The following is a 21,129-nucleotide window of genomic DNA, read 5'->3' as shown; positions in this document are numbered from 1 at the left end:
CATCTGTTAACGGGAACAGAATATTATGCTTCTGATGCTAATGAGAGAAGTGTGCAAAAGAAGAATTTCTGAGTTTGTTTTTCTAAATCTTCTGGATGGGCTTAAACCACCCGGGTCATTTTCATGATGTGCCATTTACAGTTGTTGACAGCTTTTTCCTTTATAAATACTTGATTCTGTACTGTTGATTTTTATCACATTTGCGTAACTCTGCTTCATAAAGTCTTCCAGTTAATTCTGCGTAACCTCCTGATTTCCTCAGTGACCTCTGATTTGGTGGCATCTATGGATTTTACCAAGATTCACTCTCTCGTCATTTCCTAATAAAGTGTTAACTCATGAATAAGTAGGTTCTGGTACTAATTCCCGAAGATGTCTACAATTTAATTCCGGCTCAGAACTTTCTTGTGACCCTTTGATTAATTACTGTTGCAGACCAGGCTTTTCTAAGCCACCTTAAGCCATTGTGCTCAGTGAGAAAGGTGGGATATGTATGTTTTAATTAAAACTCCTTTGTACTGTGGGCCCAGTTTCCTTAATGCTCTTCTGTGTATAATTGTGCACCTTTGCTTCCTTACTCTAGCAGACTGTACTTAAAACTAATATTAACTTAAAATTGGCTATCATCTCTCCTGCAGAATAGGAGTCTCTAAAACTCTCTCTCCTGGTCTGTCCCCACTCTGTCAGACTGTGGCTAAATAAGGCTCTTCCTACAGGTTCCCCCTCACAAGCAAACAGGAGTCCATTGTTTGATTAAGGAAACTTTACTGCAGAAAAGGTCCATTATAGTCCACTGTCCTGAATAGGAGACTCAGGATGGTACACGATCATTGTTACCAATGAAGGGCAAAGCATGAGGTACAGAGTAACAGTTCCCAGCTGGACCAGCCTCCCCCCACAGTTCTCAAAACAACTTCTTTCCGTCTTGGGAAGTTGCTCTCTCTCAAGGCCAATGCTCGGTGGAACGGTGTTAGACAAAACAATCTCCTCCGGTGAGAAATCTGCCTGGGAAGCGGTGCACCTGTGGGGAAAGCACTTAAACACTAAAAGCATTAGAAAATGGAGTCAGTACAGTTGACAGATACACTGGACCTGACATTCTGCCCCCCTTAAAATAGATCCCCCCCTGGTTTATATGGGTAACGAGTATGAAAAGCTTTGGTTAACCTAGGAGCATGAACATGCACGGAGTTCACCCATTCATCATAACCAGAATCAAAGTCCTTCCACCTAATGAGGTAAAACAGCTGTTTACGTTTGAACTTCGAGTCCAGAATTTGTTGCACCTCATAGTGTACTTGGTCGTCTATTAGAGTAGGAATGGGCGGAGCTTTGACATGCCAGTTGTTGTCGGTTGGAGCTTTCTTTAAGAGACTGACATGGAACGTATCATGAACATGGCGCAAATTCTTGGGCAAATCTACTGCAACAGTCACTTTGTTGATTACCTTGCGCACAGGAAAAGGTCCAAGGAACTTTAGCGCTAGTTTTCGGCTGGTCTGGGCTAGTTTCAGATTCTTGGTGGAAATATAAACATGATCCCCAGGTTGTAAATCCCAATCGGCCGCACGATGGCGATCTGCGTACCTTTTGTAATCCTGTTTGGCTTTCTCGAGGTGCTTTTTGATAAGAGTCCATTGTTGAGCGGCCTCCCCCCACCATGAAGATGCGTCCGGCGAGCTAGAGGAATGGAGAGGGGGAGCGTCCAGCGGGAAAGGGTTGAAGTGGGCTCCATATACAATCTTGAAAGGAGCCTCTCCCGTGGAAGCATGCACACTGTTGTTGTATGAGAATTCTGCGAGAGGGAGAAGATCCACCCAGTTATCTTGTTGGAAATGAATATAACAACGAAGGAACTGCTCTAAAATTTGATTAGTTTTTTCGGATTGCCCGTCGGTTTGTGGGTGGTGGCTTGAGCTGATTCCTTGTTCAATATTCAACATTCGCAAAAGCTCCCGCCAGAAGTTGGCAACGAACTGTCCGCCGCGATCCGAAATCACCTTGGACGGAAAAGAATGTAATTTTACGATGTGTTTTAAGAATAAATCCGCCAATTTCCGCGCGGTGGGTACAGCAGTACATGGAATAAAATGTGCTTGCTTGGAAAACAGATCTACCACTACTAAAATGCAATTATGTCCTTTTGAATTGGGCAAATCAGTGATAAAATCCATGGAGATTATTTCCCAAGGTCGGTTAGGTGTTTCTAACGGCTGTAGGAGGCCCGGAGGTTTTCCTTTTCGAGTTTTGGCGCTGAGGCAAATGGGGCAGGAACTAACATATTGGGAAATGTCTTTGCGCATGCCCGGCCACCAGAATTGTCGTTGAACTAGATGTAACGTTTTCAAATACCCATAATGACCGGCCGTGGGGGCATCGTGACATCGCTGCAAGACTTCCCGTCGGAGGTTGCCGGGGACATAGAATTTGGTCTCTGCCAGCCAGTCCCCCTGTGGGGATTGAATCAGTTTAGTTTTGGGCGCTTTATCCCCCTCCTTCTCCACTTCAGCTTTAAGTTTCGTTTTCCAGTCTTGGCTGTGCGGGAGGGGCTGGTTCGCTCGGCTGCGGGTAGTCACCACGCCTCCTAATTGCGTGGGTGAGAAGACAGTGTCTATAGTCTCCTCCCTTTTGCTTTTGTGTTGGGGCATGCGCGATAGGGCGTCGGCAAGAAAATTAGTTTTGCCCGGGAGGTAATTTAAAGTGAAATTGAATTTGGAAAAGAATTCTGCCCATCGTAATTGTTTGGCATTCAGTCTGCGGGGGCTTCGAAGGGCCTCCAGATTTTTATGATCAGTCCACACCTCGAAAGGGTGCCTTGCCCCTTCTAGCCAATGTCGCCAGTTAGTGAGGGCTGCTTTGACAGCAAAGGCTTCCTTCTCCCACACATTCCAATTCCTCTCAGCCTCAGAGAACTTTCTTGAAAGGAATGCACAAGGCCGTAGCCTTTCATCCTCCCCCTTCTGCAATAAAACCGCTCCAATGGCAGTATCGCTGGCATCGACTTGCACTATGAAAGGACAGTTTTCATTGGGGTGGGAGAGGACGGGTTCTGTAACGAATTGCTTTTTTAGGCATTCAAAGGCTGTTTGGCAATTGGATGTCCATTGTATTTTGGAGGAGGGTTTTTTTGCTTGGTCCCCTTTATCCTTGCTTCTTAATAGGTCTGTTAGGGGGAGCGTGATTTGTGCAAAGTTTGCAATAAAGTCCCTGTAAAAGTTGGCAAAACCCAGGAAGGACTGTAATTCCTTGCGGGTAGTGGGAGTTTGCCATTCTTGGATCGCTTGTATTTTAGACGGATCCATCTTCAAACCCTCCGAGGAAATACAGTAACCGAGGTAGGTGAGCTCGGTTTTATGAAATTCGCATTTGGATAGCTTGATGGGCAGTTTATTTTTCATTAATACAGCCAGAACCTTTTGAACTAGTTGAATGTGGTCCTCCTCGGTGTCTGAGTAAATTAATACGTCATCAAGGTACACCACAACTCCTTTATAGAGGAATTCATGTAATACTTCATTTATCATGGACATAAAAACTGAAGGGGCTCCCGCTAAACCAAACGGCATAACTAAGTATTCAAACTGTCCGAGGGGCGTATTAAATGCTGTCTTCCATTCATCCCCTGCCTTTATACGAACGTGGAAGTAAGCATCTTTCAAATCTAATTTCGTAAAGATCTTACCTTGGGCCACGACGTTGAGGAGGTCTCGGATGAGCGGGATGGGATAGGCGTTGTTGGTTGACACAGCATTAAGTCCTCTAAAGTCCGTGCATAGCCGGAGTCCCCCATCTTTTTTCTTCACGAAGAGGACTGGAGCCGCATGGGGGCTATTGGCTGGGCGGATGAACCCCCTTTGGAGATTGGTGTCGATGAAATTCCGGAGCTCTTCCCGTTCACGGGGATTCATAGGGTAGAGTCGGCCTTTGGGCAGGGAGGCCCCGGGTAATATCTCTACCGCGCAGTCGGTTCTTCTGTGCGGGGGCAAGGTATCTGCTTCCTTTTCGGAGAAAGCGTTCAAGAACGGCCAATAATATTCGGGTATTTGTTTTATGTCCTCCCGGGTGAGAAGAGCTTTTTCGGTGTGGGAGGGATCATTACCCCAATTTTGGTCCCATCGATGGGTTTTACAGTTAGCGTGATTAAAGGTGACACACCCTTCTGCCCAATTAATGTGGGGGTTGTGATCACAGAGCCACTTACTGCCTAAGATCAACGGGTATTTGGCCGTCGAGCTGATGACGAAAGATCTTTTCTCCCAGTGTTGGCCCATGCCCGTGACCACTGGAATGGTCTCGGTGGTAACAGGGTTCATGTTAGTGCCATCCATTTGTTCAAAAATTACTGGGTTCTGCAATTCGCGGACTGGCAGGACCAATCCGTTGACTAGGGCTGGGGCGATGATATCTCTTGAACAACCCGAGTCAATAAGGGCTTGTACACGAATGTGCATCTTCCTCTCCGGGTTCAGCAAAGTCACTGGCAGGAAAAGTATGGACCCAGGCGGCCGGTCCCGTGTTGGGACGGGCTTGGGGTGGATCTGTCGTTTGGGCCCTTTCACGACAGATCCATTTCGTTTCCCGACAGGGGGCTTTCTGGATTCCCCTCCGCACTTGGGGAAGCGGGGTCATATTCCATGACTTCTTCCGCCTCCAACCCCCTTTCTGAGGCTGGTCGCTGGGAAGCACCGCGACCTCTGTTCGCTCGTGGAGCTGGAGTCAGGCGTTGGAGTGTAGGGAATGGAGCAAGGGTTGGACGCCGTAGTTGGAGTGGAGGTCTTTGCATAGGCCGGTGGGGGCATTGTGCTGCAAAGTGACCGGCTTGTCCGCATTGCAAACACAGCCCTTGCTGCCATCTAGCATCTCTCGCTCCACGGGTGGCATATCCAGTGCCCCGTCCTCCCTTTTGTAGAGTTAATGGTCTTCTTTGTCCCGTTTGTTGTTGTTGTTCAACTAAACGGACTTCCAAAATGCGATTTTCAACTTCGCATGCAAGTTGGATCCAGCCTAGTAGAGTAGGAGGATTGTCCTGCATAAGGGCTCTATCTAGGAGTCTCGGGTTTAGCCCTTGCTTGAACAGGATAATTTTGGTGGATTCCTCACACCTAGGGCATTTAGCAGCTAGTTTTCGGCTGGTCTGGGCTAGTTTCAGATTCTTGGTGGAAATATAAACATGATCCCCAGGTTGTAAATCCCAATCGGCCGCACGATGGCGATCTGCGTACCTTTTGTAATCCTGTTTGGCTTTCTCGAGGTGCTTTTTGATAAGAGTCCATTGTTGAGCGGCCTCCCCCCACCATGAAGATGCGTCCAGCGAGCTAGAGGAATGGAGAGGGGGAGCGTCCAGCGGGAAAGGGTTGAAGTGGGCTCCATATACAATCTTGAAAGGAGCCTCTCCCGTGGAAGCATGCACACTGTTGTTGTATGAGAATTCTGCGAGAGGGAGAAGATCCACCCAGTTATCTTGTTGGAAATGAATATAACAACGAAGGAACTGCTCTAAAATTTGATTAGTTTTTTCGGATTGCCCGTCGGTTTGTGGGTGGTGGCTTGAGCTGATTCCTTGTTCAATATTCAACATTCGCAAAAGCTCCCGCCAGAAGTTGGCAACGAACTGTCCGCCGCGATCCGAAATCACCTTGGACGGAAAAGAATGTAATTTTACGATGTGTTTTAAGAATAAATCCGCCAATTTCCGCGCGGTGGGTACAGCAGTACACGGAATAAAATGTGCTTGCTTGGAAAACAGATCTACCACTACTAAAATGCAATTATGTCCTTTTGAATTGGGCAAATCAGTGCCCTTGATTGGTAACAAAATGTCAGACTGTGGCTAAATAAGGCTCTTCCTACAGGTTCCCCCTCACAAGCAAACAGGAGTCCATTGTTTGATTAAGGAAACTTTACTGCAGAAAAGGTCCATTATAGTCCACTGTCCTGAATAGGAGACTCAGGATGGTACACGATCATTGTTACCAATGAAGGGCAAAGCATGAGGTACAGAGTAACAGTTCCCAGCTGGACCAGCCTCCCCCCACAGTTCTCAAAACAACTTCTTTCCGTCTTGGGAAGTTGCTCTCTCTCAAGGCCAATGCTCGGTGGAACGGTGTTAGACAAAACAATCTCCTCCGGTGAGAAATCTGCCTGGGAAGCGGTGCACCTGTGGGGAAAGCACTTAAACACTAAAAGCATTAGAAAATGGAGTCAGTACAGTTGACAGATACACTGGACCTGACAGTGGACCTGACATTTTTATCACATTTGCGTAACTCTGCTTCATAAAGTCTTCCAGTTAATTCTGCGTAACCTCCTGATTTCCTCAGTGACCTCTGATTTGGTGGCATCTATGGATTTTACCAAGATTCACTCTCTCGTCATTTCCTAATAAAGTGTTAACTCATGAATAAGTAGGTTCTGGTACTAATTCCCGAAGATGTCTACAATTTAATTCCGGCTCAGAACTTTCTTGTGACCCTTTGATTAATTACTGTTGCAGACCAGGCTTTTCTAAGCCACCTTAAGCCATTGTGCTCAGTGAGAAAGGTGGGATATGTATGTTTTAATTAAAACTCCTTTGTACTGTGGGCCCAGTTTCCTTAATGCTCTTCTGTGTATAATTGTGCACCTTTGCTTCCTTACTCTAGCAGACTGTACTTAAAACTAATATTAACTTAAAATTGGCTATCATCTCTCCTGCAGAATAGGAGTCTCTAAAACTCTCTCTCCTGGTCTGTCCCCACTCCACCCAGCTACTTTGTTCCTTTTACAAAGACTTGTTTTTGCACGCTTGCCTGTATAAAATTAAGTATACACATTTGTCTTTTTCTGTATGGTGCAGCTGAATCCAGTTTTGTTATTTGTTGTTTCCTTTCCGTTTGTGTCCCGGTATGACCTTTGTTAATTAGGAACACCACTGTACAGACAATGCTGTTTGGTCAGTAAAGGAAACTCAGAGTCCTATATCATTTCCAGTTCCTGTCACTGTTCTAGGGCTTCAGTCTTTCATATAGCTGTGAACATTTTCTCTTGAGGCTGGTGTAGGCATGTCACTGTTCACCTATAATTAAGGGGACAAGTTGCGGGATCACATCGTCCCTTGCTTTTCATGTACAAATCCCGCCACCACTTTTTGTCTAGTGCAGGGGTGGGCAATTGTTTTGGCTCGGGGGCCACTTTGTGGGAGCGGAGGTTAGCGGAGGGCCGCACCTTTTAAAATAATTGCATTCATTAGTTAACTTTGCATTTCAGAAAAGGTATAAATTGTATCATAAAAATCAATAAATATAAATTAAATAAAATAGTGGTAGTTTTATTCAATTTATTCATTGTGCTAATTTCATATCATCTATAGCTGCAAGCACATTTAATGTTTTCTGACTGTCTTGGCGGGCCACAAAAAACTCTGTAGCGGGCTGCATGTGGCCCGCGGGCTGCAATTTGCCCACCCCTGGTCTAGTGTTATGTGTGCTAGCATTAACCACGGCAAATGCATAATCTAGCTTTTGGAACTAACTGGTTAAACCTGATCTAACAAGACTGTATGTAACTGTGGAAGAGGCAAGTATAGTTTGTATCTAAAAGAGGAAAAGGTGGGGAAGAGAGTTTTCCTTCTGTAGCTCAGCCCTTAACTTTAGAATGAGGAAACTTAGGTTCAGATCCCCGTGAAGCTTAGGTTGATCTTTCAGCCTAAGCTTCTTCACAGGTTTATTGTGAGGATAAAATAGGAGACTGATACCACACCATGTACCTTGCTGAGTCTTACATAGAGGAAGAATGAGAATAACTTTAACTGATTTCATTTTTTAAGGTACTTAAGATGCCTTGACCTAGATAGCCCAGGCAGGCTATCAGATCTCAGGCTTGTCAGATCTCAGAAACTAAGCAGGGTCAGCCTTGGTTAGTAATTGGTTGGGAGACCTCCAACAAAGACCAGGGGTTCAGAGGCAGGCAATGGCAAACTGCCTCTGTTAGTCTCTTGAAATGAAAACCCCACCAGGGGTCACCATAAGTCAGCTATGACTTGATGGCACTCTCCACCACTCCCAAGAATTAGGCTGCATTTCATTTCATTTGTAGCAGACATTAAAGTAGGAGACTAAATAACAAAAGGCCAATAGGCTTGCTGCCTTAGTGCAACGTGATTCTTTGTCTTCTAAACCAATTACTTGATTTTTTCAGTCGTATTATTCTGATTTTTTAAAAAGATGATAGAGGTTTAAGGATAGGTGGAGTCCTTAACAACCTATATACATGACAGAGCAGGTGGCAGAAAGTTAATTAACTTTGATTGCCAGCCTATCATCTGTTTCCATTTATTATCATGTATATTATATAGGACTGCCTACTTCAATATGAGCTCACCCATTAGCTTCAGATCTGTGTTGGTAGGCCTTCTATATATTCAGGTAAAGGGGGTTAACAGTTTAAATTATTGCAGTTTTTCATAGTGCTCAGACTATGGAATGCTGTTCCCTCAGAAATGTGCCTAGTCTGTAACTTACTGGCTTTGTGGCACCAGGCAAGCTACTGGAATTTTCTCAAACTTTTTGTCCATTGACTTTTATGTTTTCAGTCTCCCAATGTTTTTTGTCTGTTTTAGTGATACTCTATGGCTAAAAGACTTCTGTAAAGTTTATCATCCTCCTCCTCATCATCTCAATCTTTAAAATTACTCCTCATTGTTGATTTTACTGTTTTCTTGTTTTTATGCCGGTCCCTTCTTTATATTTCCTTTTCTGTATTTGACTTTAATAGATTTTATGAACATTTCCGTCTTGGTATCCACCTCAAAAGCAATGTGGATGCGTGCAGTATAGTATTTAATACTCCAAAAAAGCTTATTAAAGTTACAGGAATAGATAGCGCATACAAAAATAAAACCTTACAGTGCTAATGCTGTTGTTGCTGTTTGCTTTTCACCTCCAGGTGAAAACAATTTTGCATGAGTAAATGCTGCTGGATGGAATATCCAACCACCCCCACAGCATGCACTTGTGTGAACAACTACAAAAATGTCACATGCATGAATCCTGGGAACAGTGTTTTAGATTGTTCTTTATTAGATCTTAACGCCACATGGCTATTTTGGAGTGAGATGAGATCCTTGTCTATTATTCTAGCCACTATACCACACCGATTCTCAATTTATGATAAATAAAATACTTTATAGCGCATCTGTATATTGTTTTAGAGAGTGACACAGGCAAAAGGCAGATCTCTTCTGCCCCTGGACTTTACAGTTTCAGGCTTCCAATCTTAGACAGCCTTAGTGATACGCACCCAGAGGTATTTAAAATGTTCTGGCAGCAAGCTTTTAAAAATAGGAAACAGCATTTTGCATTTGCACCAAGTAGCTGACTGCAGTAAAACTTCAGACTGCATCTGGCTGTGTGGGGACTTCACCATTTTATAACTGTAGTTTTAATTTAAACTCAGTGGAGGAAGGAAGGACAGGGACAGAGAGAAGGAGCTTAAGAGATAAATATAAATAAGCAAAGCTAGTTCAATGTGTTTAGGTTCCCTTTTAGCTGGGATGAGAACAAAGTCTAAGTGGCAGCATGTGAGCTGCATCACTATTGGTCCTTCCGGTATTGTTAAGGAAGTGGGAGGAGCTACAGTACAGTCTCCTCTCCATCTACTGACACTTTTTGAAAAGCTGTATTAATGCTGCCATGGAGAGAAGCCTCAGTCTAGACTCTTCTAGCCTGGTCTGGGGTTCTTCACACCCCTGATGGTGCAACAAGGGCCAGATGCCCACCTTGCCTGGAAGCTTTAGCCCAAAGATTTTGTTGGGGTCCTAAATGTGCTGTAGCATAGCACTGCAAAGGGCCCTAAGGGTTTTATTTTGTGGTTAATGTACAGCTACACTTCCTCAGTGGGTCATTGGGACTCATCAGAGACTCGCAAGGATTTTGTGAACAGACCTTGAGGTTGCCTGAAGTTGCTTTAGAAGGACCAGTAGTGAAGGTGATTTTTGCTCAGTCTGTCAAAGTCCGCCATCCACGTCTAAACATTCCCTGTGATGTGTCCAGGTGGCCGCTTCCTTTTCTTCTGGCTTTATGCTGTGCAACTTAAATCAGAGCACAGGGATCTACCATGGGAAAGCGGGGGGGGGGATTTGTCTTCAGAGTGCTTGTTCACTGAGGGCAGCATTTATACTGATCTTTGCAGGCATGGTCTATTAAGGTTCTCTGGCAGAAGCATTTCTAGAGTGTGGTTATTGAATGGATTGAAATAGTGTTCCTAGTACCCAAATTAAAGTAATTTGGACATGCCCATAAAGTAACTATGAGTATTTAAGGCTAAGGCATGGCAGAGAGGTTTTTAAGCATATAAAATGTTACCCGGCACCCTGTTCTTAAGTGCTTAGGGAACATAATTGAAGCCTGCAACCTCTTACCTTGTTTTTTACCACACTAAATAAGCATCTTCTAAGTCCAGCCAATTGAAAAATGGCTGTCAAAAACTGAATTGAAAATTAATGGAACCTTTAATTCTTCATTAATCCTCTGTGTAATCTCTTAGGTCACAGAAAACTAGACTGCCTTTATGATGGACAGTCTGACAGGCATTTCCATGGCTTAAATTTATCTCACTTATAAAGAATCCAGATACAACTGCTACTTCTACTATCATCTGGCTGGCTTCTTTATAAAGAAGCCCACTAGATGATAGTAGATGTAGCAGTTGTATCTGGATTGCCTTCACCTGGACTGAGCATTCGTATAAGAAACTATAAGCTGCTTTTTTCAAAAAGTGCTGTCTGGGTCTCCTGACTCTTCCTTGTATATTCATCATCATGACTGGAAACTGGTGACCTCTGGCTGTATCTCTAGCATATTCCTCCTCCAACTTTGTGTGGAAATGCAGATGCTGAAAGCACCTCTAACATCTGGAAAGAAAATAATTACAATTATATACTGTATTTGGCAGCTGATCTGCCTGGGTCATTTATCATTCAGCGTTTACCTGATTAGTCTTTTTTTGCATATCTTTTGCAGATCTCTCAAGGAAGCCAACAAGAACTGAGTGCGAAGGTTGCCTTTTATATCTCTGCCAGACCTGCTGTTCAGCACTGGCCCCTCGATGGCAGTTGGCACTTCGCTGTGAAACCTGCCAAGCTGGACGCCACAGCTGTGAACGACTGCACTTTGGCCACCACAGTGCCCTCTCCTGACCCTGCCAACCATGCAGTCCTAGCCTGTACTGCAGGCCTTCATGAAGACCACTATGTAAGTGAGGCCGTGGAAAACGATGCCTCAGACTACAGGGAGTACAGAGATGCCGGCACTATTACTGGTAAGCGAGCAACCTGATCGTTCCATCTCTTTGTTTGGTGGCGGTAACCTCTCCCTTGACTAAGTTAGCAAGTGTCGAAGCTGCATTTTGTAGAGGGAGAATGATACATACGTCCTGTTAATCTGTAGATCCAGTATGGAGGAAACAGAACTTTAAGCCTTGGCAGGTGCAAGACCCTTTCAAAGTTGTCCGTGTTTCCAAGGTGCTTGTATAATCAGCGCCTGTCAGATTTATTACAGTGGAAAGTGTGTGAATGAATTATACTGTACTTCTTCTAATGCATCAAAATAGCTAGCAAAAATTGCCACTATAGAAAAGTATTCCTTGGAGCCCTGGTTTGAAGGATAGGCTAATTTTGCCCTTGGGGCTGATCTTGTGAATAGCGAAGGTAACATGAAGTGGCTTGAGCTAACTACAGACTCTGCTCTTGACTGTGAAGCAATATTTTCATGTGCCAACATTGCCTGCACTGGCTTGCAAGGATCGAGCCCAGACTCCCCTTTCTGGCATGCTGTTTATGTACTGTACATGCATTCTGTACTTCTCCATTGGTTTTGGATGCTGTTCTAATGTACTAGAACTTTTACGTTCTTTCTGCTGCAAGAGGTAAAGTAAGAGTACAGATGTAGACTACTTACCATTTTTTTCTACTGGGAGAGGAGAAGAGATCTTCAGCTGGGTTTCACAAAGTATGTTAATGATGGATGTTAGGTTTTTAAAAGGATCAAGGCAGATTCTCACTGCTTCATTATTTTTAAAGGCAGGGTCATTATTCAGGGTGGGTCCTTGGCCACCATTCTAGTGGGAACGCAAAGGTTTGGGGTTGTGTACTGTTATGTATTGTTGCTCAATATCCTTGTAATGATACCAGCATATCAGTTTGGCTTTAAAGGCCCCAGGTAAGCAGACAGCCTCACCCCGCTATTTGCTGTTGTAACAAGAGATAACATCCGCTCTGGGCATGTTGTAGCAAAAAAAGACTTTTTCTTTAAGTACTCCCCTGAGGTCAGGAAGAATATCTTAATATCCTTTTTCTATTTGAATGCCAGAGCAGGCCAGCTCATCACAGATGATCGCTTGATAATGTTCCATAGAAGGAAATGCCAGATTCTGTTTCTCTCATCTTTTGACAAGTTGGAGACTGTGGCTCTTTCTTTAGTGTACCTTCTCTTAGATACTTTGTTCTTTCATGACATCCTTTGACAAATTCTTGAATGGCTGTTTAAATAGGCAGTGCTCATTCTTTAATGATAAAGTATGAGGCAGAAAGGGAGGATATGTTGTGCTGACTGGTGGTGCAATTTAGTGTAAGCTTTTGAGGCTGTTGAGCCCCTTAAATGATTTTTTAAAAAGGTGGTATTAGCTGTAATCTGATGTTTTTAGTGATAAAGATATGTATTGATGTAATCTCATGAATTGCCCACCCAGCTTTCACTTCTGTCCTGTTTTCTCTTGTCTTGCTTCTCAGGAATGGCTGTTTCACACTTTACAGAGCACATAGGTTGGGTCTAGGGTTCTCACCATGAGTCAGGGATCAGTTGCTGCTCCTGTATGTGAGATGCCCAATTCACATTGGGGCTGTGGTGTTTTCCTAGTCTGAAAAGACCCAGAGGGGTGCTATTTCACCCATTAGCATGTCAAATACCACTTGATCGTCTATCAGCGTTCATCACTTTACCTAATGCTCAGTACTTTTAATTCTTTTTGTATTTTATTAGTCAATTTTCCATTTTATAAAAAGCGCTTAGAAAATAGAAGAATGCATCAACATTAACACTCCTGTTCTCTAACAGCTGGTGATTAAGGAAATTCTATTCTTCTGGCTCTTTGAAAGATGTTAAAACCCAAAAAGCCACCTTTAGTCTCTTCAGCAACTTTTTATGGAGTGTCTGGAAGAGGCTTCTCGCTGTCTGCCTCTCTCAAGTGATTTGCTTCTGAGTCTTGTGTGGTCCCCGTTTGCAGAGAGCCCCGTGGTACAGAGGGGTAAGCTGCAGTACTGCAGCCCAAGCTCTGCTCATGACCTGAGTTTGATCCTGATGGAAGTCAGGTTCAAGTAGCTGGCCCAAGGTTGACTCAGCCTTCCATCCTTCCGAGGTCAGTAAAATGAGTACCCAGTTTCCTGGGGGTAAAGTGTAGATGACTGGGGAAGGCAATGGCAAACCACCCCGTAAAAAGTCTGCCAAGAAACTGTCGTGATGCAAAGTCCCTCCCATGGGTCAGTAATGACTCAGTGCTTGCACCGGGGACTACCTTTACCTTACTGTGTTGTGTAGTGGTTAGAGTGCCAGCGTAGATTCTGGGAGACTCTAGTTTAAATCCCCATTGCCATGGAGACTTGGTGGGTGACAGGGCCACTCATACACCTTCAGTCGAACCTGCATCACACAGCAAATGTCATGAAGATAACATTGAGAAGGGAAGCAAGTTAGAAGCGTTGGGTCCCCATTGGTGAGAAAAATGAGGTATAAATGAAGTAAAGTAAAATAAAATAATTTTTTTGGAAAGCCTCTCTTCCAGGCCTGTTCCTCACCTTATCTGTACTTCTGTTGTCACTCCCACCTAGGCTATTTTTAGTGATCTAACTCTTCTTAATGATCTCCATAAGATCAGGACACAAGTTCATATTAATAAAACCACTAACCATCATATTAATGTTTTATTCTGAGTATCTTAATTGTAGCTTAACTGTGTTCTAATTAGGAAAAAATGCTGATATCAAACTTGCACCTGCATTTTATTTAACTACATTTTAGCCTCCCATTTTGAGCTTTTATTGGATTCCCAGCATGACCGAGTAGGGAACTGAACCTTTATCTCCCAGATCCTAATTTGTCACTCTAGCCACTACACCACACTGGCTGCAGCAAAGGCTGAGGCTGTGCCCACTTACCAGTTATATACCTCCTCCTCTGCCTGGTGAAAGTGACTTCATGTTAATGTTTTATAACTAGACATGGGCATGAATGGAAAAAAAAAACCCGAACACCTTGTTCGTCTTTTGGTGCCATCCACGAACAACAAACAATGCACATGCACATGGACGAACATGAACTGTTCCCGGACATGTTCGTTGCTTGTTGTTCGTGGGTGCCAGAACCCCCCACCCCCAAACCCCACCCCCACTTAGCCCCCCCTCCCCTCAAATTCACTTACCTGGCCCTTTAAAGGGATCTTTAAACTATCAGCTGGCAGGCAGCAGGGGGGATTCCCTCCGCCATCTGCCAGCTGATAGTTTAAAGGGCTCTTTCCTGCCATGTGCAAGGGGAAGGGCCCTTTAAACACCCCACAAACTGACCTTCCCAATGTCCCAATACCCACCAAATTTGCAGGGGACATAGTCCTCACTGTCCTCTGAAGACCCCCCAAGTTTCAGAGAGATCGCACCTCGGGAAAGGCATGATCCATGGGTCTCTCCCTTGGCTGTCATATTCTCTTCACAGCGGCAAAACCGGGACTCTCTGATGGAAGTACTTTGAAGGGTTAAAGCCAGAAGGAAAGCCAGAAGGAGTTCAGATAGAGTTCAGTCCCTCCTTGCCTCCGGTTGCCAAGGGGATCGATTGCAGCACGAACAAGGCTTTTAAGGACCACCTGTTTGGTTAGGATGGGGCCTCAGGAACAGCTTGTTCGAGAACAGCAGATTAAGCTGTTCGTTGTTTTTTTTCTGTTCATGATGCTGTTTGTGCCCATGTCTATTTATAACTTGCAAAGAGTTACAAAAATTGCTTATAAGGAGTAAGCACTTCCTTCTCCTGAAACGCGTTCTTACGATGCCTGCTTCTCCTTTTCTTGAATTCTGTTTGACCAAATAGTGTTTAGCAATTGTTGCTTAATGTTTGGGAATCCAGCTATTGCCTATTGCCACTTGTTGTACTGCTCTTTGTAATGCTATGTCGGCTTTATTTTTCTGTTGTCTTGAAAACAAAGGGTCCACATTAAAATTGTCTGGAAATCTTTAAGGTATAAGATTGCTGCATATACATACACGTGGGTAGCTCTTTTAAAAACCAGTTTAGGTATAGTAGGAAGGCCATGGAATAAAGATCCTTTGGGAAATGAGAAGTAAGTTCAAGCAACAAACAAAGTACAGCAACAAGTATAACCATCTCCTGGGAAATAATAATTGAGCAGAGGAAAGTTTTTCATAAGAAGGAAGATGCTGTTAGATTTCACACATGCAAATCTATATGTGAAATTTAGTTGTTAAATGAGAATCTACACATTACATGAAGATCTATAATCAACAGACAGGGAGCGTAGAGAGGAAGTAAGTGGAAAGAAAACAGAAATGTAGAATGGACTCATGTAGAGCAAGAAGATACTGTACTGTTCTAAAACAATTCTCCAAGGCACAATAGGATACTTAGTTTGGCACAACTCTGAATTAAGTAATTTAGGTTGGAAACTCTTGTATTATGATTGCCATTTTCTGCTATGCGAAGTGGAAAAATCTCTCTCAAACACAGAGCAAGTGGCCAGTCAAAGTGTCCAGGTCAAGTAGCACATTAGTTGTGCCACTACACTGATGCCCATTTGTGCAGACACTCTGTTTCACTTTCTCGTCTTATTCCATTTTGGACAGAGTAAAATTGCACGAGTGAGCCTCCATACAAACATGTATCTTAAGTGAAGTTTCCTGGGTTCATGAATGCTTTCTTATATTTTTATCATATTTTCCAAGGAGCTCAAGGTGGCATGTACAGTTCTTCCCTCCCGATACATAACTAAATCTTGATATGACTCTGAGGAAAATTAGACTCTGTGTGTGTGACTGGCTCAGCACCACCCAGTGTGAGCTTTGGGGTTTTAACACAGGTACCCCCTGTCACTGACACTGATTTGTGCATTAAAATGGCACTGCCTAAGGCAAGTCCTTGCTCCATCATTGGGTGTGGACTGGCAAGACGAGCGTACAGCTTATGGGAACACTCACAGCATGTTAATAATGTTGGGTCATTAGCATCAGACAGCTCCTAAAAGCATTCCTTTCCCAGCAACCTTGAATGAATGAGAATGAACGAAGAACTTGGCTAGGGCCTTTACGAAGAACCGCTTTTATAGGTTGCGTCACAATTTCCTACATGGAGCTTAATCTCTTTACAGAAAATAGCATGCATAAGTAAAATAGCTTTCTACCCAGCAGACAACAGCCAAGCACTTCTGTATCAGTCAGGCCCTACTAGCATAGCAGGAACCATCTGCTGCAAGGGAGGGGTCTCATTTGGCAGCAGGGTGGTGGTGGTAATTATTGTTCTTGCCTATTGCTCTTCCCCTTGATTGAGTGGTTGCAAAGTGGTCCATTAAGATGTGCTTTCAGAACAGAGACTGTTTTCTGTTGTAAAATGTCCAGGTACAACTGAATTTTGTGTTTGAGAGGGAACCTCTCACCTTAAAAGAGAAGTAGCCACCTATCTAGTGATTAGTGCTGATTGTGAACATTTTCACTACTGTGTAAAATGGTGATTAGTATTGAACGACTTTCTGGCAGGCTGAATGCAGCATTGATTTGGTTAATAAATTTGATGTGACCCACAAGTGCTTAAGGATAGACCACTGAATGTTGGCCTTGTGTTTGGGATGTAAAAATAAGGGTGCCTGTTACCGTGACCTTGTGTGTGTTCCCCCCTCTAACTGGCTGTTTGTTTTGGCTGCATGGGGAATCTAGGCTGCTCAGTCCTTGCATTCTCTTGTAGTTAGAAATGAAACGATAGCACCACCTAGTGCCCTCAGTGGATGGTGTTTGCTTCCAATAAACTGGAGCTGTTTGTGTGGGTGTCACTAGAAGGAACTTCCCAAAGAGCAGCAGTGTAATGCCTTTTATTATGTCCAAATGTCATGACACATAGAGCAAGTTTTTAAGTTCCCCAGAACTTATCCATGAGATTTCTGCTGTACTCTTCACTGGTAAAGTACTTGTAACAATGAACGCAGCACCAAGTCCACGTAAAATCAGGCATTGCAAGTCTTGCTCTTTTCAAATGCAGATGTCAGTGTAGTATTCATTTTACCTTGATATAATTGGAAAACTAGTTTTTATGGTGTGGGAGATCATTTTTATTTAAGCTTCTTTTTGAGCTCCGTTTGATACTGTTTTTTAATCAGTCAGTCAATACCTTTATTGGCATAAAACAAAATTAAACAAGCCTATATTTTAAATACACAAAATACAATCAGAACTTATATCCTATACGTTCTGATTTTAATCATTTTATATTGCTTCAGGTTTTTTTCTTGCAGTATTTTTAAATGTTTAAATAGAACAGTAAAATGATTGTTATGCTTCTTGCCTTTATATGAATATCCCTTTTGTTTTTTCCATGTCTCCCTCCCATCAGTTATGGCAGTGTAGACTGTAGATGTGCAGTTGGATAATAAAAGCTTTTATTGACTGGTGTCAACGTTTGGTTTTCCTGTAGATAGTTGATTTGTAAAGAGTCTTCTTCTTGCAGCAGCAGGATGTTGTTTCAGAGCACATTTTCTTCTCTCTTATGAGGTGTGGTTTAACTTAAATATATTTCCATTGACATAATAAAGAGGACTTAGGTTAGTGGAAAACTGAGTGGTGAGGTCACTTCCATATATTCTGAAACGTTCCAGATTTATAAAACTGGGTGTGTGTATGTATATTATATTACTTTAAAGGAACCTTATCTTGGAAAAGTCAAAAGTACCAAAATGATATTTCAAACATCATTTTTAAAACTGTAATTCTAACTGGCATTTCCTAAAATTGGCAATACAAACCCCTGTGTATCACACATTCTGTTTCATTTGTCTGCTCTTCAAGCTTAGTCACTTGATGGTCCTTCTCACTTGTCCATTCGCTGATCAGTCAACCACAGAGTTAATTTTGCTGTATTTTCCAAGGTGGTGATATAATTGTTGCTTTTTTTAGGACCCCGGGCAAGCTTTTAATGATTAGAGAGTGCTCATTGCACTGTGCAAAGCCCATCCTAAATGACTTAGTTGAATGGCAAAAGAAGCCTTCTAAGGTGCCCTGAGACGTCTGGCCACTAGAATATCTAAAGATAATCTTCTCCCACTTGAATCTGTCCTCCTTTAAAGACCACCTTCAGATGCCCTGTTCCAGCTGGCCCTGCCTTCAAGAAGTCAGGTTGGTATGACACCCCAATAATGGAACTCCGTTCCCAGAAATACCCATCCGGCATTGATTCTAGCTTTGAGGCACTAAGCACAAAAAGGTGTTATCTTGAAATTTTGATAGAGTTTTCCTTATTTTTCTTTGTTACTTTTAAATATTTTAGATTAGTTAACTATTTTTAGATAGTTCAGCTGGACTTTATTCTTGTTAACTAGGTTAACGTAAATTGTTTTGAAGGCTTGGAAGCAATAAGATGACATGTTTATATAAACAAAATAGGATGTTCTAAATTTTTCTTTACATTCATGCATCTTTTCCAGGGTTTTTTTTTCTAAATTGTTAGACAGTTATAATGTAAAATACAGTTCCTTCCCTCACATGTCAGGGTACTGAGGACTTACTTCAGTGACTATTTAAAGATGGCTCTTTCTGGAGGTTAGATGAAACTGGTCAGAGGGCCAAAGAAATGGTTTTTACAGCTTCCCATAATCAAAAATGTTTTGCTTGGGCGGAACTCTCAAGGCCTTGAAAAATCCCAAAAGAATGTGACACAGTGTTGCTGGAATATCCGTGGCTTAAATACCTATTTCTGAGTCACATTGCCTTGTATTGAGCCAGAAAGGGAGTCCCCATAGACCAGGCCAAGTCACGGCTGATGGCAACAGTTTGTAATCTGGGAGAAGAAAGCCTTTGCCTTTTTTGGTCTACAATCCTGTGGTATATACTAGAAAGCATGCACACCAGTATACATGACCAGGGTTTTTTAGAAAAGAGTCCAATAGCACCTTTAAGACTAACCAACTTTACTGTAGCATAAGCTTTTGAGAATCACAGCTCTCCTCATCAGATGCATCTGTTGAAGAGAGCTGTGGTTCTCGAAAGCTTATGCTGCAGTAAAGTTGGTTAGTCTTAAAGGTGCTACTGGACTCTCTTCTGTTTTTGCTACTACAGACTAACACGGCTAACTCCTCTGGATCTATAAGGTTTTTTAGGACACTCTGCAGTGGCCATGTGCTTTTTAGTGCCTGGCTTATTGTTCTGCAGAAGAGCATCTCAAGAGATCAGGCCTCATTTGTGAGTGACCTAACTTTCTGGGATGCAATTTTATTATAGCAAGCCGTTTTTGTGCTCGAATTTTGCAGCAATAAGATTTCTGCACTCCAGGTGGCACTACTGTACCCTCCTAATAGGGCATTATCAATAATACAATGGAATATGCAGTGGAAACAAAGATGTTTATTTAAGGGTATCCTCTGCTTGTGGTATGCCCTTGGATAAACTGCTTCGTTTGATACTGTTTTTTAATCAGCCAGTCAATACCTTTATTGGCATAAAACAATTGGTAAACTGCAATTTCTTGATTGCAACATGGTAAAGTTGTGTGTTTCTGAAACTGGTTTAAATGCTCTCTACTTGGGGAGAAAAATCTAAAAGCTTTCTGTGGGTATATATTCAACAACAGCTATCTGATGAGCAAGAGGAATGCAAGTGAAATGTGTATTCAGTTTACAATTGTTATAGAGTTATACAAGGAAAATAACAAATGTGTCTGGTGATTTCCAAACTCTTGATACCGAATTCCAGTGAGCCATGCGAAGACACAAAGGGAGAAGATGTATTTTTCTCACAGACAGTGTATTTCTGGATTAAATTTTAAAAAGTAAGATTTTTCTACAGAAGAATCAGTTGCAACAAATAATTGAAATAGTGTGCTACTTATTAGCTGGGAAAACAAAAAGAGGGAGTGAATAGTCACAGGAGACCTGTGTTTGGATGTCCTGCGTAGAGACAAAAGTTTCATTTGCAATTAGGGCAAAAGAAATGGGCATTGTGAATTTTTTGCATGAAGTGGGATGTTACAGAGGCCCAAATGGCCAGAGTCGCTAAAGCGATTCCATGATCACAGGTATTAGAAATAAGCAAGTGTTAAGGCAGCAGCTTGCAATGAATATGCTGCTCTTCAGAGACCCTCTTGTGGTGGCTTTTAAATAAAACACAAATAAAATCATTAAGAACAATTAATAAACCATTAAAAACCCAGAGCTTGAAAGTCCATAAAATCCCAGAGCTTCACTATTTATCATCTGTTCTAACAATGAATTTAAGTTTCAAAAGCTTTAAACAGGTTCAGCATGCTGTAGGTTGCTGGCTCTTGGTGATGGTAGCAGCTTTCTCTATTATCTCGGGCGGTTCTCTATTTGTTTCTTTTAATTCACCACCAGCTGCACAATGTTGTTTGAGGCTGTACTATTTACTTGCAGTAGAAATATTTTATGATAGCTAAGACTGTCATTGAGATTGGAGACATGCAGGTGCAATATGTGCCTTGCATCTTTAACACCGAGAAGGGCTTCAGTAAGCTGAATACGTGCAGCAACAAATACCAGCAAAGGTCTTTGCAAAGTTTAGCAAATTTTGATGACTCTGGTTTTTTTATTAGGATAATTGGCTGTGTACACTGAGCTAAAAATAAATCTGGGAATGAGAGCTGATAAGTATAATCAGCTCATAGTCTTGCAAGCAATGGTACTTTTATCAAAGAGTAAAGAGTCCAGTAGCACCTTTAAGACTAACCGACTTATTTGTAGCATAAGTTTTCGAGAACCACAGCTCTCTTTGTCAGATGCAAGAGAGCTGTAGTTCTCAAAAGCTTATGCTACAAATAAGTTGGTTAGTCTTAAAGGTGCTACTGGACCCTTTACTATTTTGCAACTACAGACTTAACACGGTTAACT

General features: G+C 42.5%; 1 protein-coding gene across 7 annotated transcripts in view; it reads left to right on the top strand.

The window, feature by feature from the left end:
- TRAK1 (trafficking kinesin protein 1) overlaps nt 1-21,129 on the top strand; it is a 157,672-nt gene that overhangs the window by 48,689 nt on the left and 87,854 nt on the right. For all 7 annotated transcript variants that reach the window (XM_054991849.1, XM_054991848.1, XM_054991857.1 and 4 more), the window contains exon 2: nt 10,998-11,295. The gene's annotated coding sequence lies outside the window, so the exon portion shown is untranslated. The remainder of the gene's footprint in view (nt 1-10,997; nt 11,296-21,129) is intronic.

This window comes from Eublepharis macularius, chromosome 11 (genome assembly GCF_028583425.1).
Source record: "Eublepharis macularius isolate TG4126 chromosome 11, MPM_Emac_v1.0, whole genome shotgun sequence".
Taxonomy (NCBI): domain Eukaryota; kingdom Metazoa; phylum Chordata; class Lepidosauria; order Squamata; family Eublepharidae; genus Eublepharis; species Eublepharis macularius.
This window is presented reverse-complemented; position numbering and strand designations above follow the sequence as displayed.